This window comes from Tachypleus tridentatus, chromosome 8 (assembly GCF_004210375.1).
Source record: "Tachypleus tridentatus isolate NWPU-2018 chromosome 8, ASM421037v1, whole genome shotgun sequence".
NCBI lineage: Eukaryota > Metazoa > Arthropoda > Merostomata > Xiphosura > Limulidae > Tachypleus > Tachypleus tridentatus.
In genome coordinates, this window is record NC_134832.1 from 85,911,234 (window position 1) to 85,936,635 (window position 25,402).

General features: G+C 33.4%; 1 long non-coding RNA gene across 1 annotated transcript in view; it reads right to left on the reverse strand.

The window, feature by feature from the left end:
- Positions 1-21,266: 21,266 nt before the first annotated feature.
- The window catches only part of LOC143222842 (uncharacterized), a 48,348-nt gene continuing 44,212 nt past the window's right edge, over positions 21,267-25,402 (reverse strand). The window contains exon 2 of the long non-coding RNA XR_013012531.1: positions 21,267-23,351. This is a non-coding gene — a long non-coding RNA (uncharacterized LOC143222842). The remainder of the gene's footprint in view (positions 23,352-25,402) is intronic.

Sequence of the window (25,402 nt, forward strand, 5' to 3'; positions counted from 1 at the left end):
ACAAAGATACCTTATTATAGGTCCTAAGGAGTGGTAAAGACAGCTGTTTATTTTTCTATGTTTTTTATTAACTTTTTAGTGTCAAAATGGGCCATGCTAGGATTGCGTGGCAGAGACATGACGCATTTGCCCTCGAGTGTTGGCCTCTTTAAATCAAAGATATATCGCCTTACAATTTTTAGAAACATTTTGAGATGAATCCAGGGCTGAAAAAGTTATATTGAATGGTTATATAGGTAACGTTACCAATATTTTGGAAACTTGAACAGCTCTGTACAAGTTTATTCAGAAACCCAGTGGCAGAGCGTAAACCTGCAGATTTACAACACTAGTCACTGGGTTTCGGGATAGGCAGAGCACAAATAGCCAATTGTGTAGCTTTGTGCTTAAGTATAAACAAACAAGTAAGAGATCTATATCGTCCTTTATCATGTTAAACAGTTCAAAAAATATTCGATTATGAACTATGTGTTTGCATTCACAGAAGAACTACTTGTTTGAATTTTGAGGAAACTACCTGAAGGCTATCTGCGCTTTATCATCGCAACACAAGACATTGTTGATTTAGAAGTCTTTTAGAACTAATAAATTGTCACATTTTAAAGTAAAGTAAGATGGAGACTGAGCCTTTAAAGGTTGCTGATGCGGAACGGGTTTCTTAAATATAATGAAATGAAGGAGGTTGTAAAACTATCTTTCATTTTAACAAAAGAATATACTATCAATAATCCTAACACTGTACGTTATACGAAAAATATTAGAATTCTTCTGAATCATTTAGATTCCTATCCGTTCGGGGTAAGTTCAAAAATTGAGAGAACAAGCATGTGGCCTGGCATGGCCAGGTGGGTTAAGGCGTTCAACTCGTAATCTGAGGGTCGCGGGATCGTATGCCTGTCGCACCAAATTTGCTTGCCCTTTCAGCCGCGGAGGCGTTATAGTATTACAGTCAATCCTACTATTCGTTGGTAAAAGATTAGCCTAAGAGTTAGCGGTGGGTGGTGATGACTAGCTGCCTTCCCTCTAGTCTTACACTGCTAAATTAGGGACGGCTAGCACAGATAGCCCTCGAGTAGTTTTGTGCGAAATTCCAAAACAAGCAAACAAACTGATCTATTAATATTCTTCTAATATGTAACTTGATATACGTGAGACAAAAAAAAAACTATGTGATGATTAGGAAAAACAAATTAATTGAATTATGGGTTGAATTTGTTAGGAATTACGCACAAAGCAGCACGATGAGCTTTCTGTGCTCTACCTTCCACGGATATCCAAAACCGGTTTTTAGCCTTGTGAGTCCGCAGACATGCCGCTGTGCCGCTAGAAGATATAGGTTAGAAGAAACAAATCAGAAGTTTGTTATTAATTAAATTCACTCAAACTAGACTGTTGTTATTAGTAGCTAGGGTCAAAGGTCAGTGTTCAGTCTTCGTTTTGATATTTGTAAGAAATACATAGAAATAGACGTTTATACTAAATTAGTAAAGTTCATTAGCGACATTAAAATCATGGTGTCTATAACCTGAGGGTGTTGAAACTGTAAGTAAAGATTAACTTGGATCATTTGGTAACTTGTACAGATATTTGTAAATGACCCTAAATTACACTAAGCGCAAGACAATGCATTTGAGTTACCATAGTAATATGGAGAACACGATTAATATCTGGAAATCCTCCCAGTATCGTACCTGAAGAAAATGATTTTGGCATAATGGTGGACAAATCATTCAAGCCACAGAAGAAATACTGTTTTGTAAATTCTGAATATAATAGAATTTTAGGGTGTATTTGTAGACATATTGATTACTAATGGACATACAAGAGTGTTCAGCTTAATAATTATTATTTAGTTTATTAGGTGATTCATTATTTAATTTACTTTTTAAAAGTTGATAGTTATGACAAGTTCGGTTGCATTACTCTGTGCGAGTCGTAGTACGTAGTGTTTTGAAATTACATTGTTCTCTTGGCTTTACTGATGTTGATGACATCACGTTACACAGATCTTTGGTATTTTTCTCATTACGTCCCCCAGTGGCATAGCGGCATTTCTCTGGACTCATACTGCAAAAACCCAGGTTTCGATACCCGTGGGGGGCAGAGCACAGACAGCCCATTGTGTAGCTTTATACTTAATTCCAAATAAACGTTTCTCATTACCTTAACTGTATATTGTTGGATCATCGTTCATTTAATTTTTCGAAAATTACAGCTCTCATTTAACAAACTATATATCTGTATGTAGGTGGCTCCCTAACGCAAGTCCAGTGAAATCAAGTAAATCAGAGAAAATGTTGAATAAATGGTCAGTCAGATGAACGTTAGAAAACGTGAAGTTAGCCGGAGTGTGAGTGAATAGCCATAACGGGCAATGTTTTGAAGTGATTTTCACAATTTAATAGAAATAATGAAAATATTTTGTCTTGCCAAAGGGTGTTCTAAAGTAACTTATTCTGTGTGGATTTTGACAAAAAGGAGACAATTATTTGAATTTCAGGATACAACGGTTATAATCTACAGGGTAGCTTAAGCGAATTATTCGCAGATACTATTGTGATAAGAGTAGAAAAAATAGAGTAAGGAATTTTTGTACATTATTTGACTTATTTTTAATATATTATTCTGAAACAATTAGATTGTATGTTATACGTTTATTGTTCAAATTTATCGCCAACAAGACACAGACACCTACTGTATAAAAATGCCAAGCCAACTAATTTTTAAAACCCCAATAACTACAAATCATAAGAAATAATTATTTTTATATACAGATCACTAGCTAGGCTTCACCTAGATCACGAAATACAGATTCGATCTCCTTATCTAAGAAAGAATATTAACTCATTGGAAAGGGTTCAAAGTAAAGTTACCAGGAACATTCGGGGGATTGTAGGGTTATGAGAAAAGAAGAGTAAGAAATGATCTTATTGGAATATACAAAATTATCCAAGAAATCGATAGGATAAAGGTCTCTGATTTCTACGTGCCACATTCTGAAGGTAATAGAACAGGAGGAAACAAATTAAGATTGGAAAATAGATTAAGCTCCAGTTAATAAAATTTAATTTGTCTAAGTAGGTGATTGGCTTATGTAATGAGTGGTATTAGTGGTAACCATCATTTTATGTAAGTTTAAGAGAGGATCGATTAATTCCTAAAACAACAAATGGTAGGTTTAAATTTTTACCTTTATCACGAGTGGATGAGCAAGAATAACCGTGAAAAAATAAACAAACCAGTACATTTAGCAAGATTGCACCATTCATATCACACATTAGAGGAATTATATCATATAACCCTTTCATCTGCCTCAGTTTATGCACCTTACCTTAACTTCAGCATAACAGATCATATTATCGTGTCATCATGATAAAAACGTGTTGATCTATTTCTTGATCGTATTGCCTTTCGCACTTATCAACTTCAATCCTGTCGAGCATGTGTGATGTGTTTTTCATATATACGTTGAATCTGACAAATGACTCCAGGCATTAATTACATACTTCAAACAATTCTTTCAGGAAAACGGTCAAGAATTCATTAGGACCTCCTCAACACTTTGATTTTAATAATGCAACATCAGTGTCACCTTCTGTCAAGGTGAGAAGTTACGAACTGTATAGACGTAAAGTTTTCTCTGCCTAATGCTGTTTCAACAGAATGAGCTGAAAAATCAGTTCATCTGCATTTCAGATCACACGAATGTCTTAACAACCTAATCACGTTCCACAAAAGGATATACTCGATGGTTCCAACTTCCGAGACTATTTTGAAAGGAACAGCTTCAAAAGAGGCTGTTTAAAGAAAACACACATATATAACCACTGAATAAACATTTGAACGCTAATTCTTTAATTAAGATTTAATAAAATATTTTTTTGCAACTGAAGCCCTTCATCATATGCCATTGCCAAATTCATCTCAACGTATGGCAAATATTACTCGAGCACATAAATTACAATCCCATCTCCTAGGATTTAGTTATTTCTGAAACGTGATTTGTAATGAATTTCTGGTTTCAAATTCTTAAAAATGTCAAGCTGCATGATGGTTGGCTTCTTTGAAGTGTTTTTTTCAATAGCGTGTTGAGTCTTGTCAGAGCTAAAATATTATAAATTACAACTATTATTATTTAGATGTTTTGTGAAATGCAAATAAATCGGAAATTTCTATCACGCAGCACATTTCAGTTGGTATTGGTTTCTACAGCAGATCAGCGGTAAATTTAACTCTGCAAACCAGGATTCTATGTTAAGCGGAAGACAGTTGCATGGTCTTGAGCTAAAATAACAACAAAAACAAAACAAAATATCACAAAGAGGTGTGTCATCATCACCCACCGCCAACTCTTGGTCTACTCTTTTACCAACAAATAGTGGGATTGACCGTAACATTATAACGCCCCCATGGCTGAAAGGGTGAACATATTCAATGAGACGGGGATTCGAACCCGCGACCTTCAGCTTACGAGTCGAACGCCTAAACCCATCTTGCTATGCTGGTCCCAAATGGTATGAAAAACAAGCTTATTGGTGAATTAATCATAGCTGTGTTAAAAATTATTTGAATATATTGAAAAAAGCTTAAGTACCATATAAACTATTAGAGCGCTCTCTGTTCATTCAGGACGGCCGGCATGGCCAGGTGATTAAGGCACTCGACTCGTAATCCGAAGATCGCGGATTCGAATCCCCTCCACACCAAACATACTATCCCTTTCAGCCGTTGGGGCGTTATAATGTGACAGTCAAAATCACTATTCGTTGATAAAAGAGTAGCCCAAGAGTTGGTAGTGGGTGATGATGACTAGCTGACTTCCCTCTAGTCTTCACTGCTAAATTAGGGACGACTAGTGCATATAGCCCTCGTGTAGTTTTGCGCGAAATTCGAAACAAACAAATCATTTAGCAGCGTGAAAGTGTAACCTTCCGAACTATTCAGAATATTTCATTGTAGACAATTACGTTGTTTCCAAGAACATTGTTTTATTTGGGATCAAAATCAGCTTAACCTTTTCCAATAGAATAATTTCTAACTGAATTCTTACTCTTCAGATAAACAACTATTAAGATTTAAAATATCAACTCTTGTGAATTTAATGATTAAGAAAATGCAAAACACATCTTTGCATATCACATATTGTCACTGTGAATCTCACTTTAACCCTTTGAATTTATTTCAATACTCAAGCATCATGTATTTGAATGGGAAAGCAATGATGTAAATCATACTTACATTGACTTCACATACCTGTATGACTTATAACTTTATAATTTTTTTTTGCTATGCAGATAATTTAATCTGCGCATTTCTGAATTGGCATGTTACCATATTATCAATAGGGGCGGTAAACACCTTTAACGTTTATTGATAAGAAAGCTTTAATTAAATCAGAACTGATAATTTAAGCCCGATATTGTAACTACATTTGCTAAGTTCTCTAAATTAAGTAACGTAGTCTTTGTCATAACCAAAATCAGTGTTTAACTGAATTCTCTTTATCTGATTATGTTTTTTTCTTGTCTGGTTTAAGAGTACATCAATATCAGATATATATTTTATTGCTAAACTATAATATATTAATTTTCCTACGTGGCCATTTGGACCAACTATCTTGCTTTTACAATAACTAATTCATTTGTGTCAACAGATGGTAATTCCACATTTTCTATACTTGAGTTACAATAACCATCATAAAGGTTTAGCTACAGTTTAACTTTACTAAATCTTTGCTTTACAATTAGTACTTTTCTGTTCATTTCATATCTTTATTAACGTTACTATAATTCATTTCATTATTCCTTATCAGTAGAGATTCTTCTGTTACAGTATAGTTAGCAACTGTCATCAACATTAAAATATTCGAAATGAGGTTCAGAATCATTTGTAAAACTGAGGGGTGGCAATTGTTCAGCATTCAGGTTCATCTCTGTGTTCTGTTTATTAATACATTTGGAACAATGCTTAATATTAAAATCCAAAAAAAGAATTAACTCTCTTTCACCACTAATTTAGTCTAAAAAACAAGCACAAAATTACGTGGACTATACCTCTTTCTACCATTCTCCTCAGATTGGCAAAATAATAGAATAGTGGTATATGTTGTAGTTATGTGAACTAACAGATTTATTGTATCTCTGTTTAGTAAACAGTCAGGGCATGCAAATTATGCACTGTATGACCAGTCAGGAAGCTAAATATGTGGTGATAGCATTAAACAGTGAAATGTGTATTTTATGTTCTTAATTATTATTGATTTTATTGTTAATACTTTACCATTTGTTTATTGTATGTTTATTTGCTTTGCAGCAGCATTCTCAACTTATACTACGATAGCTCTGCATGTCTAGTTTCAATCATGTCAAGCTACACAAAATCTGCATGCCTAACCTTGTACTTCCAGTATTCTGTTTTCTGTAGTGACGTTGCTTTCACCTATTATTAAAACCATGCGAGCTACGTTGCATTAAACAGCATGACAGCCAACGTATGCGCAGAAGTTTAACTTCAGCAACATACAGCTCACATTCTTTGCTTTGCTTGATTTTGTGAATTGTTTTATTTATTTTATTTTCGGTGATAAACTACATGGAATAAATATATGTTACTATTCTTATTATTCTGGAGGTATATTACGTTGATAATTTATTATTGTATGAACAGCTTGAAAGTCCACAGTACATTACTACTGTTTATATCCTATGTTGTGTGAATAATGTATAAATGAACATTTATAAAAGTTCCTCTTTCTACAGAATATATACATGTTCAAGTAAAAGTTAAGGAAATGCATTATTTGTTTTGAAAGTTCAAAGTTAATAAAACCTGAAAAACTCGTTTTCTATTTATCGGTAGTGTATTTCTGCTAATGAGACGGACCTATATTTCTCTATCTCACTGTTTCTCTGGTAGATATCAAAAAATATAATGCTTTATTCTGTATTTGATATTCAAAACGTGCAGTAGAATTTATTTTTTTGAATGATACAGCTTAACTATTAAACTACGAGTTTTAGATATAATACATTACGTGTATAATGACGTAAGATAAGATAAGATTTACTCACTTTTATAAAACATAACATACTTTATAATATTTATAAGTTTATATTATTACAATAATAAGTCCTTCAAAATTGGATTATTTATAGTTTCTTAACAATACACCAGATTTTTGTGATTTCTCTTTATTTCTGCTCACATTAATTTAACCTAAACTCATACACTTTTTGCATCAACACATTAAAAAAATATATAAACTTATAACTTATTTGTTTGTTTGAAGATGAACACGAAGCTACATAGACTGTCCGTGTCGTGCCCTGCTCACCACAGATATAAATACGGTTTCTAGCGTTGTAAGTCCCAAAATATGTCGCTGTTCCATTGTGATGCCTTGTAAGTAAATGTTCCATTAAAACTAAAACCTAACGAATTTTTTCTTCTGAAGCTTTGGACACATTAGATTTTAAGATAAAAATATCAATCAATAGTTTGTTTTTGTTTCTTTGTTTGAAGTTAAACACGAAGTTACACAATGACCTGGCTATCTGTGTTCTGCCCATCACGGATATCGAAACCCGGTTTCTAGCGTTGTAAGTCTGTATACATACCGTTGTACCACTGGGGGGGAGAGATTTCGGTTATGAAACTTTTCTAGAAAGGAATGTCTATCATGCTTCTTTACAAACGATTATAGGAGTTACAAAACCTTAAGTTGTTTAAGGTCAAGTAGATTTTTTATGATTACATATAGCCAAATGTAGGTGGAAAAGGAGTCGATAATGTTGTTGATGTTAATTAGAATTTTTAGTTAATCAAAAAAGGTAAATACGCCTATAGAAAAAACAACAGAAAATATAAGCTAAGTGCAAATATATTAACAGTGCTAATCAAATTGGAATCTGTATGTACGATGCAATTATTTACCAAACCGGAACAACAAAAATGGTTGTAGTTTAGACGTTTTAGTTCGATTTAAATTTATTAAGAAATGTGATTATATCTGCACTTAAATGGCGTTGTTTAAAGGATTTAAAAAAATTTTAAATCAAAAAGCTTTATTTGTTTTCTTCTGTTTTCTCTTTTAAAAAAGAACATTTCTTGGGAAACATAATATTGATCAAAATCTTCTGATGTAAGTTAATTAGTATTCTTACGAGGTGTTTTATGAACTTTCATTTTACGGCTCCCACACATCACGACGCCATTTCAATGTTTTATGAAAAGACATTAGATTTTATATTTAATATTAATATATTCAGTTCAAAAGACCCTTTTTACCAGTGTTGCAATCGTTAAGTCTAGCCTCACATAAAAATATTTTATTTTTTATTAATGTTTATTTTTATAAAGTATTAAGTATGTTTATATAAAATAAATATTATATATATACACAACTATAAGTCCCCGTTGGTACGGCGATAAGTCTACGGATTTATAACGCTAAAATCAGGGGTTCCATTCCCCTCGCTGGACAAGGAAATAGCCCGATGTGGCTTTGCTATTATAACACACAAGTTATACTACTATAAAAGCTTATCGAAAATATTGAACAACCGTTGTTGAACGCTAATGAAAATTATATAATTAAAATTAATTTGTTTATACCTTCAAAGACACCCTTCTTCAATAATTTCATCAGTCCCTCAGTGATTCTTTAATCACTACATTTCTTTCATAAAAACTACGCAGAAAAATGAAACAACAACAGTACGTGCGCACCTACAAGGAGATTTAAATAGCACTCTTTAAGTTTCTTCATTGTATTCCATTTGAGGAAGTAGAACAGTTTTCAGCTCTCTCGACTGAGCAAAGAATAAAAAGAAAAATTTGGTAGCTATAAACTTTGGTTTTTCTTTACGTGTTTAGGCCAAATAAGTAATACATGTGTTAAAATATCAAAATAATTTTTCATTAATTAGTGTTTATTCACCATTTAAGACTTTTAAATACTAACACTGCGCCGTTAGTAATATTAGGCCTATTTATAGTATAATTTAAGCATTTGGCCTAATACACAAACGCTTGTTTATTTGAAGTTAAGCTCAAAGCTATACAATGGGTTATCTGTGCTCTGCCCACCACAGGTATCGAAAACATCTTTCTAGCGTTGCAAGTCCCCAGACATACCGCTGTGCCTTTGGGGCTACACAAACGTTACGTAAGGCTTAGTTGAAATACTACTTGGTAAATATTTTGCTTTTAGGTACAACTCAATGTCATGAAACGTCTGAATTAAACCATTCAGCTGTTATATTACCGAAATTATCTAAACATAAATAAAAATAAATAAACGTTTCTGACAAATCAACATGAATATATGGCGTTGAACATAACACCATAGTTGGCCTAAAAACAATCAGTCGACAGTTTTATTGCTAGGCGACTATGTATATTGTTGAGCATTACCGAAAAAAAGGATGTGAAAGCATTCATCACAGAGTAACAATGTCACTAAGCCATTTATAGTTAGTGATATACATATATATATATTTATAAAAACTGTTAAAAAAATCACATTGTTTACATTTATTTCAACAATCAATTTTTATTTCATAAACAAATATTTATCGTAATTATTTGTTTTAATGGGTTGACATTTAAACATGGACATTAAATAAAGTATGCCAAAGATTCTTCGAAAAATATTAGAAAAGTTCCAAAGCTCTAAAATTTTTGTAGGTTACATTTATTTTATTTTACTAACTTCTGTAGGGCCTTTACCTATTTATTTATACTTTTGCGGTTACAAAGTCATAATTTATGAGCAGTTACGTCACTTAATCAGTTATAAAGCTATTTAATATGAACAGTCTAGAAAAAATATTCAATGATTAAGATTTTACTCTGCTAATTTCAAGAAAAAAAAATTAACAACTCCCTTTCACATGGCTCGGCATGGCCAAGTGTGTTAGGCGTTCGACTCGTAATCCGAGATTCGCGGTTTCGAATCCCGGTCGCACCAAACATGCTCGCCCTTTCAGCCGTTAGGGCGTTATAATGTAACGGTCAATCCCACTATTCGTTGGTAAAAGAGTAGCTCAAGAGTTAGCGGTGGGTGGTGATGACTAGCTGCCTTCCCTTTAATCTTACACTGCTAAATTAGGGACGGCTAGCGCAGATAGCCCGCGAGTAGCTTTGCGCGAAATTCAAAACAACTAACAAATAAATAACCCTTTCACATTTCCGTTTTTACAAGTTCGTAAACTTCCTTTATAAACTTTTTCACCTAGAATTTTTATGTTTAAACTAGTTATCATGAGATAAACAAGATTGTCGATTTCTGACACGTGGCATTCGATTTTAGGTGCTGCGAAAGTTTTGAAAGTGAAATACAGAATATTGTGAAAAAAATTACATTTCTGTATTTTCTATTCCTATAAAAGACATGTATCAATAAGATACATTTTGGTATAGATATGATATCTTCACGTTGTGTTACAATATCAGAAACTATAACTGCACTTCACACATATTCAGTAGTTTTCTACAATCTCGAACCTTATTTGAGGCTTTTACAGTAATCCCATTTAGGCCGCAAACACAGGCACGTACCTCTTACATCCATTGTTCGGACTCAAGTACTTGAGCATCTATACGACGGAGGAAACTTGATCTCCACCAGGCCTTTCCTTCAATTTCCGGAGTAATGGGCTAGGATAACAAAAGGGCATCAGATTTCCGATAGCAAAGTTAACAGCAGCAGCCATAGTTCGTTGTCCATTTCCCCAAGACGCTCGTGTGGCTAATCTAATGGACGAACTTCTCTCTTTGTTTCGACAATCCATGCTTCTGTACCTGAGGCGAGCAAATTTGTTCGACAAGCCTGGCAGTTTCAATTGTTGATTTAGAGGCTAGTGTGCAAAGTCAGCATAAAAATCTCCGAAAAGCTCAGGAAATTCATCGTATTTGGAATAATATGGAATGAATATAATTCCATTGAGGTTTTTTCTTTTTTAAAAAAAATTAGTTATCCTTAAAAGGATCAATAACTTAATCGAAAATATACGTTACTATTTCTGAAAGACGCTGATGAAAAGTAAGTCGTATCCAAGGGTAAAAATCAAAATCAAAGGTCAAGATGAAACTTTTTTTAGTTTAATAATGTGGGAAAAACTTCTTTATCAACTCCAGTAAAGTACACTCTCTATTACTATCACTGTATCTCAGATACTGAATGTATTGTTTACCTCGAAATTTCTTTTAGTTTTCTCTTGAACAGATAATAATTTAAATCCTTATTTAAAGATGACAACAGTTACATCTTCCAATTAAAAATCGTTTGTTTGTTTTTCAATTTCGCACATATCTACAGGAGGGCTATCTGCGCTAGCCGTCTCTAATTTTGCAGTGTAAGACTAGAGGGAAGGCAGCTAGTCATCATCACCCATCGCCAACTCTTGGGCTACTCTTTTACCGACGAATAGTGGGATTGGCTGTCACATTATAACGCTCACACGGTACAAATCGTTTCTCATATGATGCTTATTTTTCGTATTTTACTGATAAAGTGATAGGTTTCTCATGAAAACACTGAGAATGCATATGAAATTAATCAATAGCACATAGTCCTGAGAGTTAATTTATAGATTCAAAATATATCTAAAGTACATAACATTTATAAGTACTAACAGTTAACTTAAATGTAAAACTGTCTGTAAGTATGACTCAACTTGTTTTAGGCCATTTGTGACTGACTATCCTTCTATATGTGTCTGAATAAGGTGACTGTGTTTCGCATCTATAATAGTCTGAGACTATATTTAGTTTTCTGTAAAATAAAGAAAAATTTGATATGGCATATAAAAAACCTCAACAGTGACTGTAAGGCTCGGCATGGCCAGGTGGTTAAGGCATTCGACTGGTAATCTTAGGATCGCAGGTTCGAGTCCCGGTCACACCTAACATGCTCGTCCTTTCAGCCGTGGGGGCGTTAAAATAGTGACGGTCAATTCCACTATTCGTTGATAAAAGAGTAGCCCAAGAGTTGGCGGTGGGTTGTGATGACTAGCTGTCTTCCTTCTAGTCTTATACTGCTAAACTAGGGACAGCTAGTGCAGTCAGACCCTGTGTAGCTTTGCGAGAAATTCAAAAACAAACTAAACCAAACCAAGCTGTGACAGTATGTTTACGTTGTAAGACCGGCTTTTCTGTGATTGTATATCTATTAACCACTCTGTTGTTATTCCTTCGCTTTGCAAGATAGATTCTCGCCACATCTATCGTTTCGCATTTAAAATATTTTTAAAGCATAGATAAGTGTATCAAATAGACCGTAAATACCATTACTCGTGTAATATATGTGACTATGTGATTATCACGAAATATTGTGTTTTCATGACACAAATTACAGTTGTCGTTACGCATGTGCAGAACAGGTCTTGAATATAAATCACACCGTGACCATACTCATAGATGTTTAAACATGAGTAAAGATCTTTATATATCCGCAAATAAGATTTATAAAAAAAAATTAATTTCTGCTCTTCAAAACTACCTAGTTCTGTTACTATGGTTTCTTTTAGAACATATGATGACATCTTAGTTAATATTTAGTAGACCACCCCTTAGTAAATGGCTAGTAAGAACACACTAACTTAATGTTTGTAATCATTTACTTAAGTACTTCATAATTATCCTCAAATAAAGCCATATGACGAAAGATAACACAACATTAAACACTAGAAATTTGGTCTAAAAATTGTGTTTTGTTAATTAAACGAAAAGCTACACAGTGAGCAATATGCGAAACCTGAGTTATAACGGTAAAAGTGTTGGGACTTACTACTATGTTATTGGGAAAGGAGTTTGTTAAAAAAGTAAAATAATTATTTGTTTTGAATTAAGCACAAAGCTACTCAATGGGCTATCTGTGCTCTGCCCACCATGGGTATTTAAACCCGGATTTTAGCGTTGTAAGTCCGCAGACATACGCTGAGTCACTGGAGGGGAGGCAGTACAATAAAATCAATATTCTTATAAATAGGGTCTTAATGACAAAAAAACAACAACATTTTTCTAAAGTGTTTGAGCTACTGAGTATTTATTAAATAATTAATTATCATCATACATTTCACATTAACACATTTATGTGAAGTAACAAAATATATAACATTTTAGATTTGTCACTATTTAATCACATAATAGAAATAAATTAACGCTCAGAATGCATGTATTCAGTAGTATGAATATCTCAGAGGATAAAATTGATTAAAATGTACGTTCCCGATGAGACAGCAATAAGTCTAGAGACTCGCAACGCTAAATTCTGGGTTCGATTCCTCGCGGCGGACACGGCAGATAATCCAATGTGTCTTTGCTTCAAATCAATCAACCAGCTATAAGATAAATTTGAACAAAACACATTTCTGATAATATAAAGTATATATGCAAGTATTAAACTGAACACCACAACATACTGTAAAAAATTATTAGTATTTAAGAGGATTATTAATCGCATAACATAATTTGAAAGTAATACGTGTCAGTTTTCAACCCGAAACAGACAGGGAGGTAAAACAATGATTCTGATATTCCTTCCCGTGAGAAACTAAAATATGTTAAATATATACATATAATAGTATCAGAACTTTAAGTTTTGAATGTTTTCTATTTGGGAATCGGAGTTTATGTACGTGTTTAAAGGTTGTGCCATCAAAGTGGTTTTAAAATATCTCACCTGTAGTTTGATTTTCGTTCGATGCACGAGTGTCATGCTGTGAAAAACAAATAATTTAACTTACATTTTCAATTAAATGGATAACATAATTATATCTTTTGGCAAACAACAGTATGTTCAATGATTCTGAGTTATAGATTCCAAAATCGTAGCTAAATTATACATATAGAGAGAAATATTTCATATACTCATATGATGACGATGGTTGTATTTATTACGAGTTTAAAGTAGTTCCTTTCATAATGTTTGAGATGCAAATTTACTTTGTCTTTGTTTTACTTAAATTACTTAACATCATTCTTTCCTATTCTTTGTGTAATTTATGTTTATGATTTCGTGTTAAACGTTTTGCTGATAGAGTTATTTATCTAAAATATCACTACACCACTTGTGATTTAAAATACAGAAATTACCCTAATGATAACCATAGACAGTTCTTTCTGTACGGAAGACTTATTTACATAAATAATACACAAGAAATAAAATTAATGGTTAAATATTTGCTACTAATTTATTCGTTTATGTGTAACGACATTGACTGAAGGTGCATATCCATGTGTTGCCTACAGCCGTGGTCAAACGAGTAGCTTCTAGTCACAAAAACACCGTATAGCAAGTATATAGAAAAATTAAACATTGTATTTTTTTCCGTTGTTATTCGTAAAGGCACGCGATGAGCTGGATACTTTTCTCTAATACAGCGGATATAAAACCTGTTGTTGTTTTCTTTACGTTAAAAATTTTCAGAAAACTCTGGCTAACAGGGAGGGAATCAATCATCGTAGTTGTAAAATAACACTTTATAGCACTTGCTTTATGAAAGGTACAATTATAACCTCAACTTCTACAAAACGAAATAAAAAGACAAAAGAAATTTCATCTACTTTAGACACAACAATATATCTCTACACACATCACCCAATTTTGTACGTACAACCTTAAATTTGGCGTTTTTGTTACATAGGATGAAAATACGTTCGTTTTTACGCTCCATCTTATGTCACATCTTGACATAGACGATTATATCGTTGTCAAGTGATAAAGCTTAGTAAATTTTCAACTCTCTATCATTTAGGCTTTTGTAAGGATAAACATGTTGCTTAGTCATGCTTTTGAATGTTGTCTCGCTGTAATAACTGTGGTTTGCAATAGTACGTAGATAATGAAGGTAAGACATGTTAGACACAAGGTATAATTAAAGTACTTTCAACAAGACTCTATTGAACTTTTCGTTGCGAAAATGAGAAAAAACGTTTCACTTAAGTGGTAATATATCAGCTCTGTGACACTTTTGGACGAAGTTTTATTAGCTTCCAATATGGTTGCCATACCAGTTATTGATTATTCATATCCACGCGTTTTGGTAGTAAGCAAGCATTAGCAATCCAATAAAGCCTTTAGAGTCTGATTCAGTGTGCAACTTTTGTTTAGGAATCATTTTAAACAGTTTGTCGTTTAACCTTTGACCCATTAGTAATTCACAGTTGATGAGGACTCACTGCCATTAATATTTTTCAAGGTTGTGACCTAGAGAATTTATTTTGTCTTTTTCTAATATAATAACTTATGTACTTCATTATAACATGTTTTGTGACCGCATCGTAAGCTTCATTATAAGAGGTGCTGTGATCGAAGCATATGCTTCATTATAACATGTTTTGTGACCGCAGCATCTGCTTTACTATAACCGGTGTTGTGATCGAAGCATGCGCTTCATTATAACAGTTATTGTGACCGCAACGTTTGCTTCATTATAACCGGTGTTGTAATCGCAGCATATACTTCATTATAACAAGCGTTGTGACCGCTGCTTAAACTTCATTACAATAGGTGTTGTGATAGCAGCATATGTTTTATTATAACATATTCTAAGACCGCAGCGTGTGTTTTATTATAACTGATGTTGTGATCGCAAGTATTTGATATAGCTCTGATAAAAAAAACTGGATGTGTTTAGTATAACTTCGATGAATAACTTGCACATTTTGCATAATTTTGATGAATAATTAACGTGTTTAGTATGACCTTGTTCACAAAATTTCGTATCTGATATAATTCTGGTGGATAACTAACATATTTTTGTATGTCTAATAAATAACTGAAATGTTTAGTTATATATGTAACTGATTAAAACATTGACGTGTTTAGTATAACTGAAAAAACAATTACATATTTGATATAACTGATGAGTAACTGACATGAATGAAGAACAACTGGCCTGCTTTGTATAGAACTACTGAATAACTAACATGTTTCATGTAAAGTATTTTGACTTTACATAGTTTCGTGTACGTGGTTACATCCTGATGTTTAAACAAGAAAACGTTGCTTTGCTGACATTTTTCTTACGCAAAATACATGACAGAGAAACTTAAGCTACTCCCCAAACAGCATACAAGGTGAATGACTTTTTTTATTAATAAGTATCAAACGCGATCAGTCTACAAATCTGCGTATTTACACCACTGATTGTTAAGTGAGTGATTTGTATATCTATAATACTACTTGTCATTTGATTAGTCTGTGATACTTTACGTTTCTATCTTACTATTTCTCAGTGATAATCGTATATATCTATATTTGTACTCAACTATTGGCTCTCTGTGTATTTATACCAGTACACTTTAGTTCAGAAGCTCTTATACTATATTTCACTTGACTAGCCTGTGTAGCTATACTATATTCCAGTAATCTAGCCAGTGTACATATACTGTATTGCACATGAATATCCTGTGTATCTATACTATATTCCAATTGGTTAACCTGTGTACCCATATTACCTTAATCTTGTTTAATCTCTATACCTATATCAACTTCCTCTTGGTAACATTTATAGCTACAAGTGTTAAAAAAATAAGTGTAAAAATTAATAAAAATGGAATGGGAGCACCAAAAAGTAACAAAACAAGGTAAGAATGGGCATGAAAACATTAGAACAATTAGTGGTTTTTTGACATGGTGCAACCACAAAGGAATTTATCCATCTGCTACAGTTTTTCTTTCATCTATCCAAGATGGCAGCTTTTTTCTATCGCTGGATTAATATTTAAACCTAGTTTCGCATATTTAGCATTACCTTTTCTATCTTTATCTCTATTCTTCCAGTAATGTTTTCTTTACTGAGACAAATACTTTTTTAAGGTTATAAACATTAGATTTTCTCCTTGACTTTCGTTTTGTTTTCTTGAAAGGCATATTTAAAACATTGCACTGTTTTAAGTATCACCTTAGACGTCAATAGGTAATCCTTAGTTTGTATACAATGCAAAGGTAAACTATATAGCTTATCATTCTTGTTTTCAGTCCAGAGCACTCGAACCAAGTGGAGTCATACTGAAACACTGAGTGATATGAAATAATAGTTTTGTCTAACACAAATTCCTCGACTCAAATGTATACCAATAAAAATCTTGCTTTTAAAGATTAGTTTATAGTGAGATCCTAGCTTTAGAGAATCTACTTGGTCCAAGTTGTTTTTGTTTTGCTATCTAGCTGATACAACTGTAGGCTATCACCTAGTGCGTGTGCATAAGGAATCGTGCAACAGCACCAAATGTGAGGATAACTAGTTATATGGTAACTCACAGAGCTTTCTCATATTTAGAGAATATGGCAGGTAGTGTATTGTTGGCTCGTTGGTAGTGTTGTAAAAAGGTTATTGTCACTACTTTTTGTTGTCTAGTAGCTTAACTCAATTACGTGCATTTAGATTTGCATAAGGTGAAAGCAGGAGAGAGCTGTACCATTTTGACATCGTTAGTCAGTCAGTCAATCAGCCAGTTAATTCACAATTTTCTTGTTTTATAAATGTTTATTCTTACTCTACTGATTTTCTCAGCTGTTTTGTTGGCTTGTTACCCTGCAGTTGGTTTGTTCACTACTCAACAATGTGTGTAAAATGCCTACAAAATTTATTTTACATAATTTTTGCAGCATGTTTAATATTTTAATTGCTACATTACAACTGACCTGTTTCTATTGTACATACTACCGTACTTATGACACTACCTTCATCTTGCTTAATTTCTATAACTGTATTACCTTCTTCCTGTATTACAAGTTTGCACATCCGTTAGGTTTTGTATCCTTACCACTTTAACGCCAGTAATCCTACCAGTTCTTAAATGAGTACTTTAGAAGTGACTTAAAGACATGTTAATATACTAGAATTTATTTATTTCTAAATTTGCACATTGTTCATAACGTTTCTGGTTCATTATCAAATTCATTTGAACGCAGATACACACAAGTGTTGGATGTAAGAACACCTAAATCTAATATAAAATAATGTGATTTGTTGCCAGCATTGTGCACGTTTCCGTTACATTATTCCCTTGAGTCTTTTGTATTGACATTTGGTGTTATTGGCTCTTACACCAAATATACTAATATAAATATAATAGTCTTGTCTGTTGTTCGGTTATGTAACAACTTCGCAGGGTGTGGATGGAACTTCTATAAAATTGTTGTACAGAATCATTAGGTCCATGCAGGAGTACACACAAATTTTCCGTTTTGTATTTTGTAGTGTTTACCACAGCTTCGACTCCTTTAGCTGAATTTTCACCAAATTTGGTATAGTGGTTCGTTGTGTCCATGTGCAGATACGTACATCCTTTTTCTGTATTTTCACTAAATTTAACATGAATGTTTATCCGGTTCATTGAAAAATATATGAAAACTCTCGTTTTCACATTTCGTGTTTTAGAGTTTCTATGGGCGTTTTTTTTTTTTTTACAATTACATGTAAGGGAAACAACTTTTCATCTCTAAAGATAACCTTTCAGTAATCATGAATTTATATAACTTCCGTCCACAGGATGAGTACTGCAGCTGTTATATATATATATATATACTGTCTGCAGTACTCGTCCCATATATGTAAATATATATATAGACCTATTAATTTCCATTTGTATTTCATCCAATTTCAATGACTGCAAAGGACAATTGATTGCTATATTTCATTGTTATCCTTAATGGAAGTGACTAGGCATGAAACCTCAGTCTTGTAAGTTTGAGTCGAAGTTGGAATTGTATTATAACTTATGTTAAGCTTGAAGCTAATTTGCTCTTCTATATATATAAAATGATATTCATTCTTTGTCATCTATATATATATATATATAAATCTAGCATACAGTCTCAGCCATCTCTGTATACAATTAACATACAACCTCTGTCATATATATATATATATATATAATAGAGAGAGCTGGCATACAGCCTTTAATACTTAGATATAAAGAACTATATAGAATATCTGTCACTTTTACAAAAAGAGTTAATATACAGCTTCTTCGAAATGTATATTTTTCACTCCTTAAGAAAGCAAGTAATGATGTCTTGGATGATCGTAACTTTTAACTAGCTGTTTTGGTCATGACTTGAGGAGAATGATAAACGCCCCACGGAGTTGGAGTCAAGTGGCCAGGCCAATATAACTAGTTCAAAGCACGGGTGGTTCTATTTCCTCTGCCGGGACTGAGGAAGCAGGGAAAGTCGTGATTCTTTTGTCACGGAGCATCTATCTTTCTCGCGCCCTTATTCCCGGAATTATTGACCGCCATTTTTCACGAGTTCCTGCCATTCACGCCACCTATATCAACAGTCACCTTTTGAGATAGTTGAATAGGCGCGTTGTACCGGTAATTGATGGAATTCACGCGCTCTACCCTAGTTTTGTTCCTTGCTGTGCGCGAGGAGTCGCCTTCTTGTCACAGCAAACAAGTACTTCCACTTCAAGCACAAAACCAGAAAATCCACAAAAACCTAAGTCAATTGTAGTTTTGAATGAAAACAACAAAGTCAACATCTGTTGAAGCTGGAGGCGTTACACGAAGTAACCGAGAAATCAAAGGACAATACTTGCACCAACCAACCCCCGCCCTTTAAGTGAATACATTGTTAGGGCGACATTTAAGTTTATAACTATATCAACGTCTACAATCTCATTTAAAAATAATAGTTGAATATTACCAAAAGTTTATAATAAAAATAAATATTCTTTAAACACAAACTGTTCTATTAAGAACATTAGCTAACGGTAAAACCAGTAGATATCCACGAGAGTCATACCAACTTAGAACATGTCTTCAGACTGCTTCATCTGCAAAATGTTTAAGTTTAAACTACGGATCTAAATTAATTTTGTTTGTTTTTACGTAATCACAATTTGCGTAATGGGCTATCTGTGTCCTGCCTACCAGAGGTAATGAATCTCAGTTTTTAGCGTTGTAAGTCAGCAGCATACCGCTCTCCAAATTAAAGTGGGTCTAGCACAAACATTAAATCTTAACTAAAGTCTTGCAATGTACGAACTATTCTAATTGTCTGACAGGGAAAAAGAGACGAACATCAGCTAAAAAACGTTATTAAGACATATGCTATATACAGAAGCGCAACCAGTAATAGAATACAAATACACAAATTTACAAACGATACATGACCGACTCCTACAATACTCACTGATAACTTCAAGAAAAATATAAACAAACAATGAGCTCCTCAACGCAATAGAACGATATGGAATATATGATGAGAATAGTTCTAAGTTCCCCTCCCCAGTCAATAGTTCTTTAGTAAAAGAGTTTCACATGTGCCATACTTTTCTAGGTATTTAGTCAAGTGAAAAGTGTATGATTATCATTGGAACTGTTTACCATGTGTAGGACTTTCACACAAACCAAATGAGTAGAATACAGTGAGTACTAACAGTATTACTTGCAACTAATATGACCCTCGAAAGGATTAGAGTACATACTTGGACAGTTAAGTACAAACTTTGATCTTCGTGCATTAATAGCATAAGCATTTTTTTCCTGAATAACCAAAACTACAACATAAAATCAAATGGCTCAGCTGTTCAGGAAGGAGAAATAAGTCATAATTATATTTGACTCTTCTAAGTCAAAATAAGCCTAAATCCCAATCCGGCTAGATGATATGCATATTAGTATTAGCAAGAGGTCTGAAGGTCCAAAGCTTAAGCCGTTTAGCAAATAATTCTACCAATCACCCAATAATCTAGTTACTATCAATGAAATTTAATTAGTTAAAGACCCACGGCTACAAAAATGTAGTGCTTTAAAATTGGTTAATTAACCTAATATTGGTTGACGAGTTAACTCCTTATTAATTTTACATTCTAATATATTTTTATAGATTACAATTCACTTATGTTTGGACAACAAAAGTAACATTCCACTTGTCTCGTTTCCAGCCGCATGCATTTTCTCTGTATTGTTTCTAGTAATATAACGTGCGACAAATGCTTGGGTTAGCTTGAAACCATTGTATCTTTATATCTTACTTGTCCCCGTTGTGACAGCGGTAAGTCTATAGATTTACAAAAATAAAATCAAGGTTTCTATTACCCTCAGTGGACACAGCAGATAGCCTGATATGGCTTAGCTATAAGAAAACACACATATCTTACTTAGAGCACGTGTGAATCATCATATATGAGATAAAGTTTCAGCCATATTCTCGAAAACGAAGATACATATTCTTAAAATGCTTCTGGGTTATTAGGTATTTTTACAAATCATGTAATATACCATAAATAATACCAGATAAAATGTTTTATTAAAATAAATCATTTATTAATAAACCAACCTGAAGTTATGAATACAAATGACATATATTTTCATAATTATTAGTACATTTGCCTTAAAATCATTGATGGTAATTTCAAAAAACGGATATAATCCGCAATTTGTTGAAATATGAACTTTCATATAGCGTACAATTTTAACTAAAATAAAATAGTTTTTAAACTTACTTATTAGTGTAGGCCCGGCATGGCCATGTCATTAAGGCACTCGACTCATAAGCTGAGGGTCATGGGTTTGAACCCGTCACACCAAACATGCTCGTCCTTTCAGCCGTAGGGGCATTATAAAGTGATAGTGAATCCCACTATTCATTAGTAAAAGAGTAGAGCAAAAGTTGATGGTGGGTGGTGATGATTTTCTGCCTTCCCTCCAATCTTATACTGCTAAATTAGGGATGGTTAGTGCAGATAGCCCTTGTGTAGCTTTGTTTAAAATTCAAAACAAACCAAACCCATTAGTGTACCTAGAATTAGGAATGGTGTAGAGAGTTGTACTGAAAGATAGAGGGAAATTGTTAGTTTTAGGAAACTGGAGAGCAGAAAAATGGAGTTTTGAAAGCTCTATTCGTTTTTCATTCCCAAATTTGAATAAAATAACAAAATTCAAAATAGTTTCTTTCTTATTTATTTAAATAAATGCATACACGTATCTATGTTTGTAAGAGAGAGTATGCAGAGATCAAAATCATGCAAAAGCTGACAAAAACAGTAAAATAAATCGTAAGATTTCCTCAAGGAATCACATAATGGCTTTTAAAAGCTTTCAGATTGAGAAACTTCATAAATGGTATTTACTGTCATATATGTGTTTCTATCAGTTTTGTGCTATTGGGACTTATCAATGTGATAATATATCTCTTTTAACATACCTATGTAACGTCTGAGCGGAAATGGTTGTATTTCCTTATTATTTTCTACGATAACTTTTAAAATTAACTAAATAGCTTGAAAGGAAGTTTGAATAAATCACGATTGGCTATATTACTAGTTTTCTATGCATTCATTAAATATTGAAACACGTATTGGCAAATTATACTATTAGTTAAACTTACTCAAGACTCGTCTAGCAAAATCCCACTGATCACATGTATGATGTTACAGATGTACACCTTTATTAACTTTAATAAACTATGTCAAACTTGTATATGTTGACCAGGTCGAGGTCTATAAATATCGTTTTCTACACATAATTTCATAATAAATTTGTGTTAACCACAGTAATATATATATAACGTTCAAGTTCACACGCTTTACAATTGTAATTATACTGACCTGGTGACTTTTATATTATTTTGACCTCTGACATTAACTATGAACTCTGACCTGAATTGACTTGATTATGATTTTGTGACACTTGTAAAAAATTGAACCTTGCCCATAACATATTTTTAATCTTCCAACACGTTATATATATCTATTGTTTTCTATCCCTAAGTATTGTCTAAAAAACTAGTAATAGTGTGCAGTGCTTATGAAACACTCGTGGAAATCAAAACTCATTTTAAAATATTCAACAAATTAAAAAAACGTGCAGATATAAATGACGAGTAATTACATCATTCTAACTTAGTTCCAGAATCGGAACCTTTGAACGCTGTAACATTTTATCTGTAGATGTCATTAATTAGTTTACCAAAGTTTTATAGAAAAAAATCTTTTCTACAGAACGCCACATGTGCCTCTTGCGTTTATTACTCATCTCCTGCGTTGCTGCTAACCGATAATTCTGTTTAAAAAAAACAAAAACAAGGTTGTCCTCTCAGTGGTCGCCACGTTCGTTCACGCGCGGCAAACCTTGTCAGAGCAAATTTTCGTCAGCGGTGTTGTGGTACCGGTGGCTCACCCTACATGCTGTCGGTGGCTCGACGCCTCTCCAACACTTGTGTTTCTTGATAAGCCGGCCTGTCGGTCTCCACTGAGCGCCTAACTAACGCCTTGATACAACGTGGCGAATATGGCTTGACAGTGATCAACTACCAGCAAGGACGCCCGGAGCGGCGCGCGTTCATCTACAAGCCACACGGAGCACGTAAAGGTGTCTCATTCGTGAACCTAAAATACAACAAACAATTTCATGAATAGATTGTAATTATTGGAACGAAATAAGAAAGGAAACACTGATGTTTACACATGTAAATACAAGAAACAATTTTGTATAGTCAGAAGTTTTAACATGTGAGTACTAATACGCGAAAGAAACTGGTAATATGAAACACTCATATGGGACACCTTGGTATGTTAACACGTAAATCCTAACACACGTAAACTTATACAAAAAACTAGATATGTTAATGGATAAACGCTAACATGTGAAATTCTTGTTTATGTACTAGTGCTTTTGTTTCTTCTTACGTTAATGAACTAACCAAATATTACTATCACTATTGAAAGTATCGATAGGTAAGTATGTACAGAACACTGTGATAGCAAGTTTTCATGTATTTATAAACTAGCAACCAAATTGTTTGTGTTTATAATATATATAATTAGGAAATAACACTAGTTGCATGTTAAAACCAACAACACTTTAAGACATATAAATGCTGACGGTTTTTCTCTAAAGTGTTTAATTTTGTTACTTATGATACTGTATAAACACAGTAATAGCCTTTCTCGTTGTCCAAACTAAGTTAGGAACGAGACTTAAGATTTAAACTAGCCTTTGTATAAATCTATAAAAGTTAAAAAACTGACTTAATTCACTTTCATGATTCATAACTTAGTATTATGCTGATGTTTACTATACTGCTAATCAAATGAAAAGTTAGGTCACTGTATTAGGTTGGTTATATCGGTATAACCTGCTTTAAGAACGATGTTCCGTATTGTTTTATTCCCATAGTATATGTTTTGTAAGTTACATACATTAGTCGAAGACTAACCCATAATTAATTTCAGAACCGCAGCCTACTCATCCCGTAAGTTATATTCACTGGTAGAAGTTGGTAGTTCAAAAAGATGCCGTAATTCTAGTATTTGATAAGACTAACGCTCATGAATGTCCACCTCATACAAAACTGTGTGATGTGCTATTTTACGCCTTTTTCGCAGTTGTTGGTGTGGCACAGGGCGTAACACGAGACATTGGGTACACTTGGATACGGTGGAACTTCACACACAATAGACGTAAATAGATGTAGAGGGCGCCGACGTCGAATCACCTCATGAGTCCTGTCATAGAAAACAATTTGCGAATGATGGTTATTTATTAGTGACCCCTTACAAGCATGGTCTAGAGGCGGATGGAATCACGTGGATCATTCTTTTTATACTTGCCTGATACGATCGAGTATTAAAATGGAACCTTATAATAAGTACATGTCTATCGTCCTGATGGACTCTGTAGCTGGTCACAGAGTCTCTTAAAGTTGTCGTTCACTAGCTGTTTCCAAAAACTCTTGGTGATTTTGCCCAAAATTATCACTTTTTTTTTACTATTCACTTTTCATCCTTCAACCTTTGTAAGGATATAATCAATATAAAAGCATCAAAAGTTTTCTTTCATGTGCTTTGCCAAGCCTTCCTGTAGTAACCAGTAAAATAAAATCCTATTCGCGTGCTTTGTCTATGAGTTAAATTACGATGTCATAGTATTTGTCAACATTTATTGAATTTGATTGTTTGTTTGGAATTACGCACAAAGATACACACTGGGCTATCTGTGCTTTGCCCACAACGGATATCGAAACCCGGTTTTTAGCGGTGTGAGTCAGCAGACATACCGCTGTGCTCTAAGGGGGGCTTACTGAATTTAAAAATATACACAAAGTATAGGATTTCAGGCAAGACTAAAATGTAGGTGTGCTACAAAGAGCTAATTAAATGTAATTCGAAAGGTTTTAAAGAATCAACCTTTTATCTCTATTCTTTTTCTCGTATTTTCTTAATGTTCGTTTCTTAAAGAATTATTGCGCAAAATTACATAAAAGATCACCTGACCAAAAATATCTGTGGTTTTGAAATAATATACAGAAGTTATTTTGTTTGTTTGTTCTGAAAATTTTGCGAAAAGCTACACGAGGGCTATCTGCGTTAGCCGTCTTTAATTTTGCAGTGTAAGACATCACCCATCGCAAACTCTTGAGATAATTTTTTACTAACGA